General features: G+C 43.9%; 1 protein-coding gene across 1 annotated transcript in view; it reads left to right on the top strand.

Annotated features, from left to right (window-relative positions):
* The window catches only part of LOC145358112 (adhesion G protein-coupled receptor D2-like), a 195434-nt gene that overhangs the window by 115617 nt on the left and 67010 nt on the right, over nt 1-12807 (top strand). The window lies entirely within an intron of this gene.

Below are 12807 nucleotides of genomic sequence, written 5' to 3'. Positions count from 1 at the left end.
ACTGGTTTTTATACATGATTCAATTACAAACAATACAACAATCACTGTTTCAGTTAGCTCCATCAATACTTAGAGTGGAATTCTCCCATTTTGAGACTAAGGCTGGAATTCTCCAACCTAGCTCGTGGCTGGGATTCTTTGCCCCTGCTGTAAAGAACGGAGTTTCGGCTGAGTGCCAAATTCTCCACTCACACTGGCAACAATGGCCAGGCGAATGAGGCTGGAAAATCCCAGCCTAAGTCCCGTGGCGGCGGGAGGAAGCATGGCATGTTTCCCACTGCAGAGACTGGTGGGAAAACATGTCATATCTTCTGGTCCCAACCTCATCATTTATGCAGCCAAATGTTTTATACCATACTCAGTGATGAGTCAGGCCTAGGTGGTGGGTAGTCTACCATCATGTCCAGGTGCCATTTTGGAAAGGCGCACAGCATCACTGACCCAATATTGGAGACAAAAGGTGGACCACCTGAAAATGAAGATGGATCCTTGGGAGACCAGAAGATAGATGTCCTTTGAACAAAGATGAATCTCCAGGAACATTCCCAAACTGGAAGGTAGACCACTCCCAGGACACCTAATCTGGAAGGCCCACCTGCAGATGCTGAAGTCTCAGAATGCTGTGGCATTCCAGGATCCAGGATTGTGGCTGGCCTCCACCTAAATGCCGGAGGCAACCTCACGCACTGTCCAGATAGTCCCAACACCTGCATGCCGCATTTGTTCTGAATGTGTTTCATGCTAGCTTGTTTTTCCACTGGCATCGTGGAAAATCTGGCCTGGTTATGGGGTGGGGCTTGCATTCCATTAATGGGATGCAAGTGAAAGTGACTCCTACTCCTGTCTCTGGTGGGTTTCCTGACCTGCCATGGCAGACACCAGCGCAGGATCCCACTGTCAGTTCACACAGGCGCAAATTCTGGGCCTCATGCCATATTCTCTCACCCCCCCCAAGCCTGACATTGAACACACTGGTGGGGGCTTGAGAGCATCCAAAGCTTTGGGTAGAATTCTTCCGTCCCGCCCACACATGGGAATCATAGCTGGGGGGGAAGCCATGCAAAGGGCCATTGACCCAGGGTGGGATTCTCTGGTCTCAGGATGAGCGTGGCTGGAAAATCCCACTCTTGGCATCAAGTCAGTTCTTGAAGAATAAGCTCCCATTCTTTCTTTACTCAGAGTAATAAGGGCGTGGAATGCCCTGCCTGCAACAGTGGTGGATTCACCAACATTAAGGGAATTTAAATGGTTATTGGACAAAGAAATGGATGATATTGGAGTAGTGAAGGTTAGATGGCTTTAGATTGGTTTCACAGGTCGGCGCAACATTGAGGGCTGAAGGGCCTGTACTGCGCTATTATGTTCTATGTTCATTGCTGGCGTGAATTCCCACTTGCTGAGAGGATATATGGGTCAATTGCAGACAGAGATCCACACACTCAATTTGCAGAAATTGATCTAACAGCTGGTGATTTGAATCACCAAAAAAATCAGGAACATCAGAAATCAGACAGGCTGACCTGAAAAAAGTAATCTTCCAATCTTCGTTCCTGCTCTGCGAGGATGTATATCGGCAGTGGGACGAATGTGGGGCTGTCTACTTCAGAACTACAAAACAGCATGGTCACATCTCCAAACTTTGTTAAAAGTTAAAAATAAGTTTTCAGAATTTGTTGTGTTGCCAACATGAAACCATGATTCCAGTTTCCCCAGTGACTGAAATCTGATCTTCAATGCAATTATGGGGCTGGGGGTCACATTCTACTCTGGGGAATAAGGAATTATAACATTAGAAGATTCACATTCTTTTTGTTCTTCTTAAACAAAGTTACAATCACGGCTATAACATGCCCCTTTCCTGTTTCGTGTGTCATCTTTCATTCATTCATTATTTTGATGCTGTTTGAACCTTTCATAATTTGATGAGAAGTAGTTAAGTATTTTAAAGCAATACTCTCTCAAATAATTGGTTATATAAATCAATTAAAAATGTCTATCCAATTCAGTTCATGTCTAATCCCCAAGGCAAATTCCTAGTATTTCCTGTATTGAAATAACTTTTTACAAGCTAATTAATTCCCAAAAGAGTGACAATATGAAAACAATTACCTCTCTCTAGTATAAAGTACAGAGATTAATGGGACAAATGAAATGTTGGTAAGTGCACTACCAATTACATAAAATGCTTCAACCTCATGAATTTAACCTTATCTAGAATTTTTTGATAAGTAGTTAAAGTAACTAAAGTAGTCTGACAGAATGTTAATAATCACGAAATATTTGAAGAATTGTCCTTTCCATAAATCCGTCAATTCAATACTCATAAAAATCTACTGTAATTATAAATCACTTCCCTTCCCATACTGATAGCGTTTCAGCTCCAGCTGAATCCTTAGTTCAGTTAAGTTTTGTCAGCCCTTTCGAGAGAAGATTTAGAAAACTTCAGTCAACCCCTTGAAGCATTCCCTCTGACCTCAGGTGGGCAACACAACACTTTTTTAAAAAATTAAATGCTTAATTTTGATTCCCTTCCTAGCGCTGATCTAGAACTTTTTTTAATATAAAGAGTACATGTTGACTAAAAGACATAATTGACCGATAATTTGCTGGAGGAGTTCCTGTGCTCCGCAGTTTGAGGATCTGAATTAACGTGTACAATTTAAATGACAAGATCTGTAATGTATCCTGAGTTAGTGACCATATTTTCAGCTTGACAGCTCTGGGCTCAGCAACTCCTCCATGCTTACTCCTTAGATGCCATTCACTTTCCAAAACAGTGATATCTGCATTGTGGGAGGAGGAAGTGTAATATAACACAAAAGTTAAAACACCGAATGTTAACGCAGGAAGCAAATGACTAATTTTGTCATGTTTCCTGGCTGTTTCATACTGCAAATCTACTTGACATCGGGGAGCTAAAATTTAGATTCGTTTTTTTTAAAAAGAACTGAGCTGGCAGCTTAGTGGCAGGATAAACTTTTGGATCTGTCTCCATTTGGTTTGACTACTTGTACATAAAGTAAAAATAACTCTAAAAATCAGTCAGATCAGAACATCACGGGAAGAGCACCTGAATTCCAATATATCGGGGGAAATTTTTCCTGAAAGGAAATTAAGTTGCTAGCAGTCAGAAAAACAGGAGATTTTCCCACCCGTTTTTTGTCAACAATTGGTATTGAATTTCTGTCACTCTGTGTTTCAGAGAGTCTGCAGGGAGATTCATGTCAGTAAGGGGGTTGCGGTGGCGGGGGGGGGGGGGGGTGAAATCTCGCCCGAGAAGCCAAATCTGGCCAACATTAGAACATTGAGTGGGCCACTGTGCATGCACTGATTTGTCAGTAGGGAGATTGGCGCACACACACTGCCCCCCACCCGACTCCCTGAATCGCCGGGCTTCTGATGTCTTCACCGACATCCCACCCCGATCACCAGAAGATGCTGTCCCAGGCTCACTAATGATATTGTAATGTTGATTTCAATTTGGTAACCAGCTTCACGGTGTTTTCCAGCTCGAGGCTGTTTAAGCCATAAAAAATGGCCCAGGAAAGTCCACACCCTGGCTGACATTTCCCAGCTTGCTACATTATTTGGGCTGGGAAAATCACACCCATTCTTCCCCAGTAATCTATGTAGCTCCATCCCTACGCGTGAAATTGTAGCATTTTCTGTGCTAGATTGAGGTAAATTATTCCTTCGTTGGTATGTTCTTAGTTCTCAGGGAAAGCAGGTTTTTATGACTTTCACAAGCAGCAATGTGAGCAAGTTATCAAAGAATGGTGTTTTTTGTTGTTTTTATTCCCATTCAATCCTATCAAGTCCAATTCAGAGTCTCAACAAGTTGAGACATTCCTGATCCAAGCTGACAAGACAGGGCCCTCACCTCCTGCCTTGGGCTTGATCAACATGATCCAAGCTGATTGGAGCAGGCATAGCTCCTCCTCCAAGGCTTGATCTCATTTGCATCTTAGCCAAAAGGCCGAGATGCTGCTTTAAAAAATTGCTTCAAATGAAGCTGAAATGTAACCTAATGACTTCACCCAAGTACAGCATGTCCATACTACACTTAGTCTGAACCAAAAGGCCAAGATGCAGCTTTTAAAAAATGCTTCGGATGAAGCTAAAATGTGACCTAACAACCTCACCAAGCACAGCATGCCAATACTACAATTGATTTTAGCCAAAAGGCCAAGAAGCGGTTACAGCTTACTGTTTTGGAAAGTTTAGCCATAGTTGCAACATAAGGATCATACACAAAGTAATAAAATGTAGATTTGGGTCAATGTATCAGTTCAAGGACCAAATGCGTTTATTTATAAAATAGTTCCTTACAAAGATGCTGCAAGCATTGCTGCCAATGTAATTCCACACCCATTTTTGCTACAAATACCTTATTTGGCAATTATTGTGTAAATTATAAATGCATTTATTAACACCTTGTGCATCCTCAGGATATCCACTTCACAGGTAATGAATTAGTTTCAAAATGTTGTTCCTGTTGTCCTGTAGGTAGACAAAGCAGTGTTGATGTATGAGAAGGGATTAAACAGTTTGGGCTTGTACCCACTGGAGTTTAGAAGGATGAGAGGGGATGTGATCGAGGCATATAAAATACTAAAAGGGATTGACAAGGTATACGTAAACCAAATGTTTCAATCTAGAACCAGAGGTCATAGGTATAGGTTGTGAGGTGGTAGATTTAAAACTGAGATGAGGAGGAACTACTTCTTGCAGAGGGTAGTGAATTTGTGGAACTCCCTGCCCCATGGCACGGTGGAGTTGAATCATGGAATGATTTCAAGAAGGAGATAGATATATTTCTGATTTTTAAAAAACTGGTTAAAGAGATATGGGGAACAGACAGGGAGGTAGCTTTGAGACAAGGGAGAAATCAGCCATGATCTGATTGAACAACGGAGCAGGCTCGAAGGGCTGAATTGCCGCCTTCTGCTCCTAATTCCTATGTTTCTATATGTTGTGCACAGCAAGGCACTAACTGATAGTGTGGTGTTCTGATGGTGTCGATTGAGAGATAAATGTTGGGCAGGATAAAGTGTAGCTTTTTCAGTGTAATGGTAAAATAACCAGACCTCCTTTGAATTGTATACAGTTTGCATGGGTGTTCCCAAGGTCCAGATTCTTTAATGTCCAAGAACATTGGGAACATGGTTAGCATGAAGTCAACCTTCTCCCAGAAATTGTTATTTTGTAGATAAGGACAACTGATACACTTTACGAGTCTACAAATGATTACTTGATCAGACAGTTTACCAAATATACTGGGGGTATTCAAACAAATTATTAAGCCATTCAAAAATTTAAATGCTCAAAAGTAAAAATAATGAATCAGTCCCAGATGTTTAGAAACTATTTCTTGACTTGTTTGTGTTCCCTTGGAATAAACGGAAGCTTAGTGCCGTGGGTCTAAAGCCAAGATTATTCTTAAAACTGAATACAATATCAACATCTTACAGAAGATTATAAAGAGATGCAACTGAAATCCAGAGCAAGGTGATGAATTGAGTTCAGGATTTGAACAACAGACACTTGGAGCATACAACAGCTGGGATCCTGTTTCATTACCAGTTGAACAGATGTTCAAGTTGCTTAGTAAAATACAGCCTATTACTCTGACCAAGAGCAGCTGTTTGGTGGATCTATCCTTTATGTAGGTAGTAGGTGCTGACTCCATCTTCAGCTATCCTCTACGCATATGTTATTTGTTTATGATCCTGGTGATATATGGGTGACGTTAATGAAGATGAAATGTTAGCAACTAGTAAGCAAATCTCTATTCTCCAACTGTTCCCTTTGTTCTTTTCAGCTTAAACATTAAGACTGGAATTCTCTGATGTCGTATGCTCAGTCAGAGAATCCCAGCCGTGGGTGAGGTTGGAGAATCCCGGTTTGTGTGCTGTTTAAAAATATTTTATTGCTTCCATTGTTATTCTTCTGTACAAATCACTTAACTTCTCTTGAGAAAATGTATCAAAAAGGACATTCTGGGTGGAATTTCCTCAGAGGAAATTTTTAAGTGTTGAAATTTTCTTACCCGTTTTATCTGTGAGGTAGGTAATAGTAATTTACGGCACTCTGTGCAATACAGAGGCTGTAATGTGATTCTCGCCAGTGGGGGGAAGGAGTGAGTCTCTGCTTGCTTGTGAAGCCAGCTGCGGAGCTCTAGGGGCGCAATTGCACAGGTGCCCCGATCTCCCAATTCACAGTTTACACAGTTTACTGGGAAATCTGTCACTCTCCCCCAACCCCTTCCCCTTCCAAGGAACATCACGATCGACTGGTGTGGTGAGCAGGTAAGATTCCGCCCAGTAAGAGCCGTATTCCTAAGACCAGAAATATTGTTAGAATTATCTATTGTTGGAATTATCTTTGCAAAACAATTGGGATATTATTTCCTCAAAGGAACTGAGATCAAATCAACTACAGTAGTTCTAATTTAATTGATTTTAATCCATTATTTTCTGACTGCTTTTTCTATACATAGTAATACTCAGAGATACATACAGCATGCAGCACAGAACAGACCACTCAGCCCAACATGTCTATTCTGATAATTATGCTGCACACAAAACTCCTCACCTAACCCTATTTACATTGTAGAGAGATGATTATTTAAATCATTTCCACACCTCCCCCCCGCCGATTTCCAGCACGGAGCAAACACCGCTGTAAATCCGGCGCTGGGAGTTGCAAGCGGGGCACAAGCACTCGCACAAACCCTGCAAATTGGCCGCCATGGGATTCCCCCAGCTTGGAGAATCACGACCATTATTCTGAAATAGTGAGAGATAATGGTGAATGGTTTGATAAAATATTTTTAAACATGTTAAAGGAGATAGTCCAGACATTTTCAGTCCGAGGTGTTAATGTAGACGTGTAAAGTAACTGCCGTTGAGTGTTCAAGGACAATTGTAGTTACAGCTTCAGAAGTTGGAGTGTTAAGAAAGTTGGAAAGTTGACTGATGACTGACATAACACAATGGTTTCTTTTCAGTCTTTGTTCAGCAGATATTCTGAGGCTGGGTGTAGACTGTTGACCTCTCGTAGACATCAGTGTAAAATTTATGTGCTGATAAGGTTTAAAGTTGATTCTGTAGTTCAGCTGATAATTTCCATTCATAAAACACATTGATTCTTTATTACAGTTACTGATGTATGATTTATAGGACATTGGAGATCTGCTAGCATTAATGATGTGCCAAAGCCTAACCTATCTTGCCTTATTCAGGACTTATTAAAGAAAAATACTAGCATGTTCAGAATTTTAAAATAGACCTTCATAATGAACATTTGATGCTTGATTTTTCCATGGACATGTTAGGCACTAAAATCATAGAAACCGTACAGTACAGAAAGAGGCCCATCGGGTCTGCACCAGCAACAATCCCACCTATGTCTTATCCACACTACCCCACACATTTACCGTGCTAATCCCTCCAACCTACACATTCCAGGACACTAAGTGGCCATGCAAAATTGCTCATCAACTTTGAACTGTGGGAGGAAACTGGAGAACCCTGAGGAAAACAAGGCAGACCGAAGGAAATATGCAAACTCCACACAGACAGTGACACAAGCTGAGAATCGAACCCAGGTCCTTGGAGCTGTGCTGTGAGGCCACTCTCCAGCCTGCCAGCCACCTGTTTCTGTGTGGTGGAAGGTAGTGTGCTGTTAGCCAGCGGTGGGATTCTCTGGTCCCACCGCTTTCAATGGGATTTCCCATTGCTGTCACCCCATGCTGCCGTGAAACCCACCAACGGGATTGTGTGCTGCTCAGGGAGCCGGAGAATCCCGCTGGCGTGAACAATTGAGAATTTCAGTCATGGTGTTTGATTGCGCTAGGAGAAGCCTCTGGCTTATTATTAAGTAGTCTTTGGCCACTTAAATTACCTGCTAGCCCATACTAAGGAGGCTGCACAGCATTTAGATGATTAATGCTTGTTCTAATCCTCAACCTCACAATGACCAGCTAATCAAGGGTGAATAAGGCTTTGCTGAGGAGTTCAAGTGCTACTGATAGGTATATCATCCAGTTCAGTCTTTCAAAGAGGATTTTTGAAACTTATTAGAAGATTTTCTGTGACAATTTGCTGACACTCTATCAGCATTTATTCTGGAAATTCTCTGAGGAATACACCTGGAGAGTGAATCCTCTGCTAGTCCACTTTATAGAAGTCACCAGGTAAAAGGCTTGATCATCAGCATATTGCTTGGTGTGCTGGATGAAGAGGGGGGAGGAGGGTGGGCAGATTTACCGGGGGTAGGGGGGGGGGGTGGGGGAGGGGGTTCCATCTTTGATCTGTAGGAGATGAGGTCAGGCAGAGCAGCATTGACTGAAGGAGGAGAAGGGGCAGGATTTTTGCCCTGAATTTGGGGGCAGGAATGAGGGTGAGCAGGTCATTTCACACCACTAGTTGGTGTGCCAATTTACCAATAGCATCCTGCCACAAGCCAACTTTGGGGAAGGCTGGATCGGGGGTAGAACAATTATCCGCCCACAAGTGACAAGCAGGTCTTCAGCAGACCATTTCAATCCTAAACGGCCTGTGGGTCCCCTGTGATAAAAATGGAAAATGCTGGAAAAACTCAACAGGTCTGATGGCATCTATGGAGAGGGAAGACAGAGTTAGTATTTCGAGTCCAACATTGGCTTCTTTGGAACTGAAGATGTGATGGCTTTTAGACTGTTGAAAAAGAGAGAGGGGGGAAGATCAGGTGAAACAAAAGAAAAGGAAAGGGATAGGTTAGAGGGCGGGAGAAATTAAATATCAAAGGTGCAGTGGAACAAAAGACAAAGGGGTGGCACAGTGGTTAACACTGCTGCCTCACAGTACCAGGGACTTGGGTTCAATTCCCCACCTGGGTCACTGTCTGTGTGGAGTTTGCACGTTCTCCCTGTGTTTGCATGGGTTTCCTCTGGGTGCTCCGGTTTCCTCCCACAGTCTGAAAGATGTGCAGGTTAGGTGCATTGACCCAAACAGGTGCCAGAATGTGGCGACCAGGGGAATTTCTCATTGTAGTGGTAATGTAAGCTTTACTTGTGACTAATAAATAAGCTTTAACTTTTGGAATGGTAACAGTGGTGGTAACAAAGCTTTGGTCCAGAGTAGGTGTTAATAGCAGAATAAAAGCCAGCTTTGTCTGAAAACAAAAGCATGAGAGACAGAGACACACCAGCACTTGGTGGAAAACTCAGAATGGAGGAAAAGTTGCATGATCTGAATGTTGTTGAGTTCAGTGTTAAGTCCAGAAGGCTGTAAAGTGCCTAATTGGAAGGTGTTCTTCTAGCTTCCGTTGGGCTTCACTTGAACTTGCAGCAGACTGAGGACAGAAATGTGAGCAAGATGGTGAAATGAAATGGCTGGTGATCAGACTTATGCTTGCAGACTGAGTGAAGGTGTTCCGCAGAGTGGTCACCCAGCCTGCGTTTGGTCTGGTTGAGTGAGAAGTGAGAAGAATGGTTCTGGGAAGGCTGAGAGCAGAAGCAAGGGAATGTGTGTCAGACAGGGTTGGAGGACCCGGTCAACCACAGAGGGCATGGAGAAGTTGTGTGGGGAAGGAATACTCAGTTCAGGAAAAAGGAAGAAATGTCGACAGGAAGAAAGGTCCACTGTGAAATTGGCAGCTGCCTGAAGTGGCCTCCTGACGACAGATCGGGGTGAGGTGCGGGGCAGTGGGGCTGGCTTTGAGACTGCAGGCTAACCTATGGAGGAGTTCACATCCACAAAGGTGACCTGGCAGCTGTTAGCAGTTTCTACTTTTTTGAAAAGTGCAGCGAGGGCACCTGAAGACTGGATCCATGGGCTGGATTTTATGGGGCGTCATGGATTCCAAACACTGACCTAAAAAGTCAGAGGAAGATCAGCTGCCCCCACGTCCAGTTTGCTGTTAATATACTGGAGCCAGGATTTCTATCCCTTGGGGCCACCTCAAAGAGTTGGTGGCTAATCAGAGGCCAGCAACTCCAATATTGGCAGTGCCACCAGGAATGGTAGCCACTGTCCAAACTGATTCCATGTTGGGATGCTTCAACTATCCACTGACCAAGGGGCCATCAGTCTGGGCTAGACTTTGGCCCAGATCCCAGAGATGGAAGATCTGAGTCTTCTCCATTGCTTCTCCCAACTTCACCATTCTCCATATTTGGGAAACATATAAATGTTCATTTAAAAAAAACACGATTACAAAGCACTTTATTTTAAAGAAAAAGTACAATGGGCCCGATTCTCCGACTTTGCCTCCAGCTGGGATTTTCCGATCCCGCTGCAATGAACTGAGATTTTGCTGAGCAGCTCACCCATGTTTAGAAATGAATTTTGGGTCACTTGCCTCTTTGCCTGAGGCCCTGGAGTAAGTGCTGAGGAGGGGCAGCTATTTGCTAGCATCAGGAATATCAGCCATGGGGCCACGAGAGCACTCCTGTTCTTCTTGCCTCCATTTAAATTTCTAAAAATCTTTTTCAACAGCCTAAAGCCATCACATTTCTATCTCTCTGAAGAAGCCAGTGTTGGACCGAAACATTAACTCTGTCTTCTCTGTCCACAGATGTTCCCAGACCCGTTAAGTTTTTCCAACATTTTCCATTTTTATCCGTGCTGCCACTGGCCCAGCTGTCCACACCTGGATAACCTGAGGCTATTCCTCTCCAAGCAGCCCAACTTTACAGAAGGGCCCTCAGATTGACAGCCAACTGTAAGGCACATGTCCAAAGACAGCTGCACTAGTGACAGCGGAGGGGCAACCTCTGTCAAGGGCCTTCCTGAACAGATGGTTCCTCAGTCAGAGGGGCCAAGGAGGTGGGTGGTGATGACAGTGCGCTGTGAGGAGTGGTGCTTTCATTATCATCTGTGATAACGAAGGGACTCATCCCTTAAGCGTGGTGTCTCAGGTCACCAGAGGGAACTACCAGTTGATGTGCAATAGGCATCTACTCCATGCATCTTTGTGCCATGAGCAGCACTGACTGGAATGTGTCATATATTCTGCGCATGTAAATGCAATGCTCCTGCAGTGATATCGCATGTAGCTCTTCACATCATTGGCCACTGTCTCAGTGGAGTAGTTCGTGGCAGAGACATGGCAGAGACATAGTTGATGAATGGGTTTCTCCATTCTTCATGCGTTACTACGTACTCTCTGCAGGTCCAGGAATTTCTGCTTTGCACATGACACCTGAGTCTCTGCACCAGGCTTTGCCTGTTCTCAATCCTCCTAGATGTCCCCCAACTGCCTATGCCTCAACCACCTCCTCCTGCTCACACGTGACGTGCAATTCACCCAGTGTTACCCATTTAAGCTAGATTGAAGACCCACCCAGGTATATCTGTGTTTCTGGAGAGTGCACCTGAATGGTGGGTCAGTTCAGACACTGGCGCCTCATCCTCCACAGACAACATCCCTCCCACAACTGTGAGTTGTACCTTGACAGCTGGCTCTCTGGGAGATATTAGACAATATTAAATGAGAACTCGCCTTCATCAGTGGAACTGAATCATGACTATATGGGTAGCTCAGTGGTTAGCACTGCTGCCTGACATTGCCAGGGACCTGTCTGTGTGGAGTTTGCATGTTCTCCCCGTGTCTATGTGGGTTTCCACCAGGTGCTCCGGTTTCCAACCACACTCCAAAGATGTGCAGGATTGACCATGCTAAATTGCTGCTTTAGTGTCCCAAGATGTGTAGATTAGATGGATTAGCCATGGGAAAATATGTGGATTTAGAGGAATAGGGCAGGGGAGAGGGCTTGGGTAAGATACTCTGTCAGATAGTCGGTGCAGGCTTGATGGGCCAAGTGGTCTCCTTCTGCACTGTTGGTGTTCTATGATTATATGATCTCACAGTCGGTGTTTTGGCATGATGTCGATCAGGGAGGAGTGCACTCCTAGACTTTCACCTGGATACTTTGAGAGCCATTTACCTTTCTTTGACAGATTCCTATCTCTCCATTGCCCACAACTTGCTGCAGTGTCATTCTCGCCAGGTCAGGGGCCACCTCCTCTGTAGGTGATAATAAAGCAATCTGGCACATTCCACCTGATTGAAACTCCTCTTCTGTGCTGTGCAATTTTTATTTTTCCTGCAATGTCAAGAAAGTAAGAGTGTTATGAAGGCAACACTGCCTTCCCTCACCACGGGCAGCAGAGCAATCCCATGTTGCCTCCTCTACAATGGTGTTACCTTTGTACATCTCGCTCAAAATGGTCCTGGGTACACATCTCTCCTTATGTTCAGAAGCACTGTACACCTTCAGGCTACGACGCTTGTGTGTGCTGGTGCTTACAGCCCAGGATGTTTGTCTCCTTCATGTCACATTACACTCACCTTGACAGACTTAAGATGGGCATTGAAGGACTTAACGGCACTGGAGCCTGAGCTGCCTGCAGCCATGCCTGCTTCATCCAGCTGAGTGACCTCCACCTGATGCTGTCAGTAAATACTTCTCCTTGCTATCACCTCATCGACTTAGAGATAGACAGTACCTCTAAGCTGAGGCAGCCCAGACACAATGCTGGCTTGCTGCTCTACCCTTTCCCCAAGTATGGGTGAAATAGCCAACACGTTGATGTTTGCCATTTGCTGCTTTAAACCTCCACAGATGCTGCCAAACCTGTCCAGCATTTTTTGTTTTGCTTTCAGGTTTGCTCCTTTATTATTTGATAGGATTGGGTGTTCAATCTGTCCCCAAATGTAAGTTTTATAATTGCAATCTTTTACAAGGAAAAACCAAATAATATACTTCCATGAGCATTCATAAAATATTTTACACTCTGCTGTCCTTCCAAAAATAATTAG

The sequence above is a fragment of the Carcharhinus amblyrhynchos genome, chromosome 25 (genome assembly GCF_965287045.1).
Source record: "Carcharhinus amblyrhynchos chromosome 25, sCarAmb.v2.hapA, whole genome shotgun sequence".
In the NCBI taxonomy this organism is placed as follows: domain Eukaryota; kingdom Metazoa; phylum Chordata; class Chondrichthyes; order Carcharhiniformes; family Carcharhinidae; genus Carcharhinus; species Carcharhinus amblyrhynchos.
The sequence above is the reverse complement of the archived record's forward strand: the minus strand, read 5'-3'. Positions and strand labels throughout refer to the sequence as shown.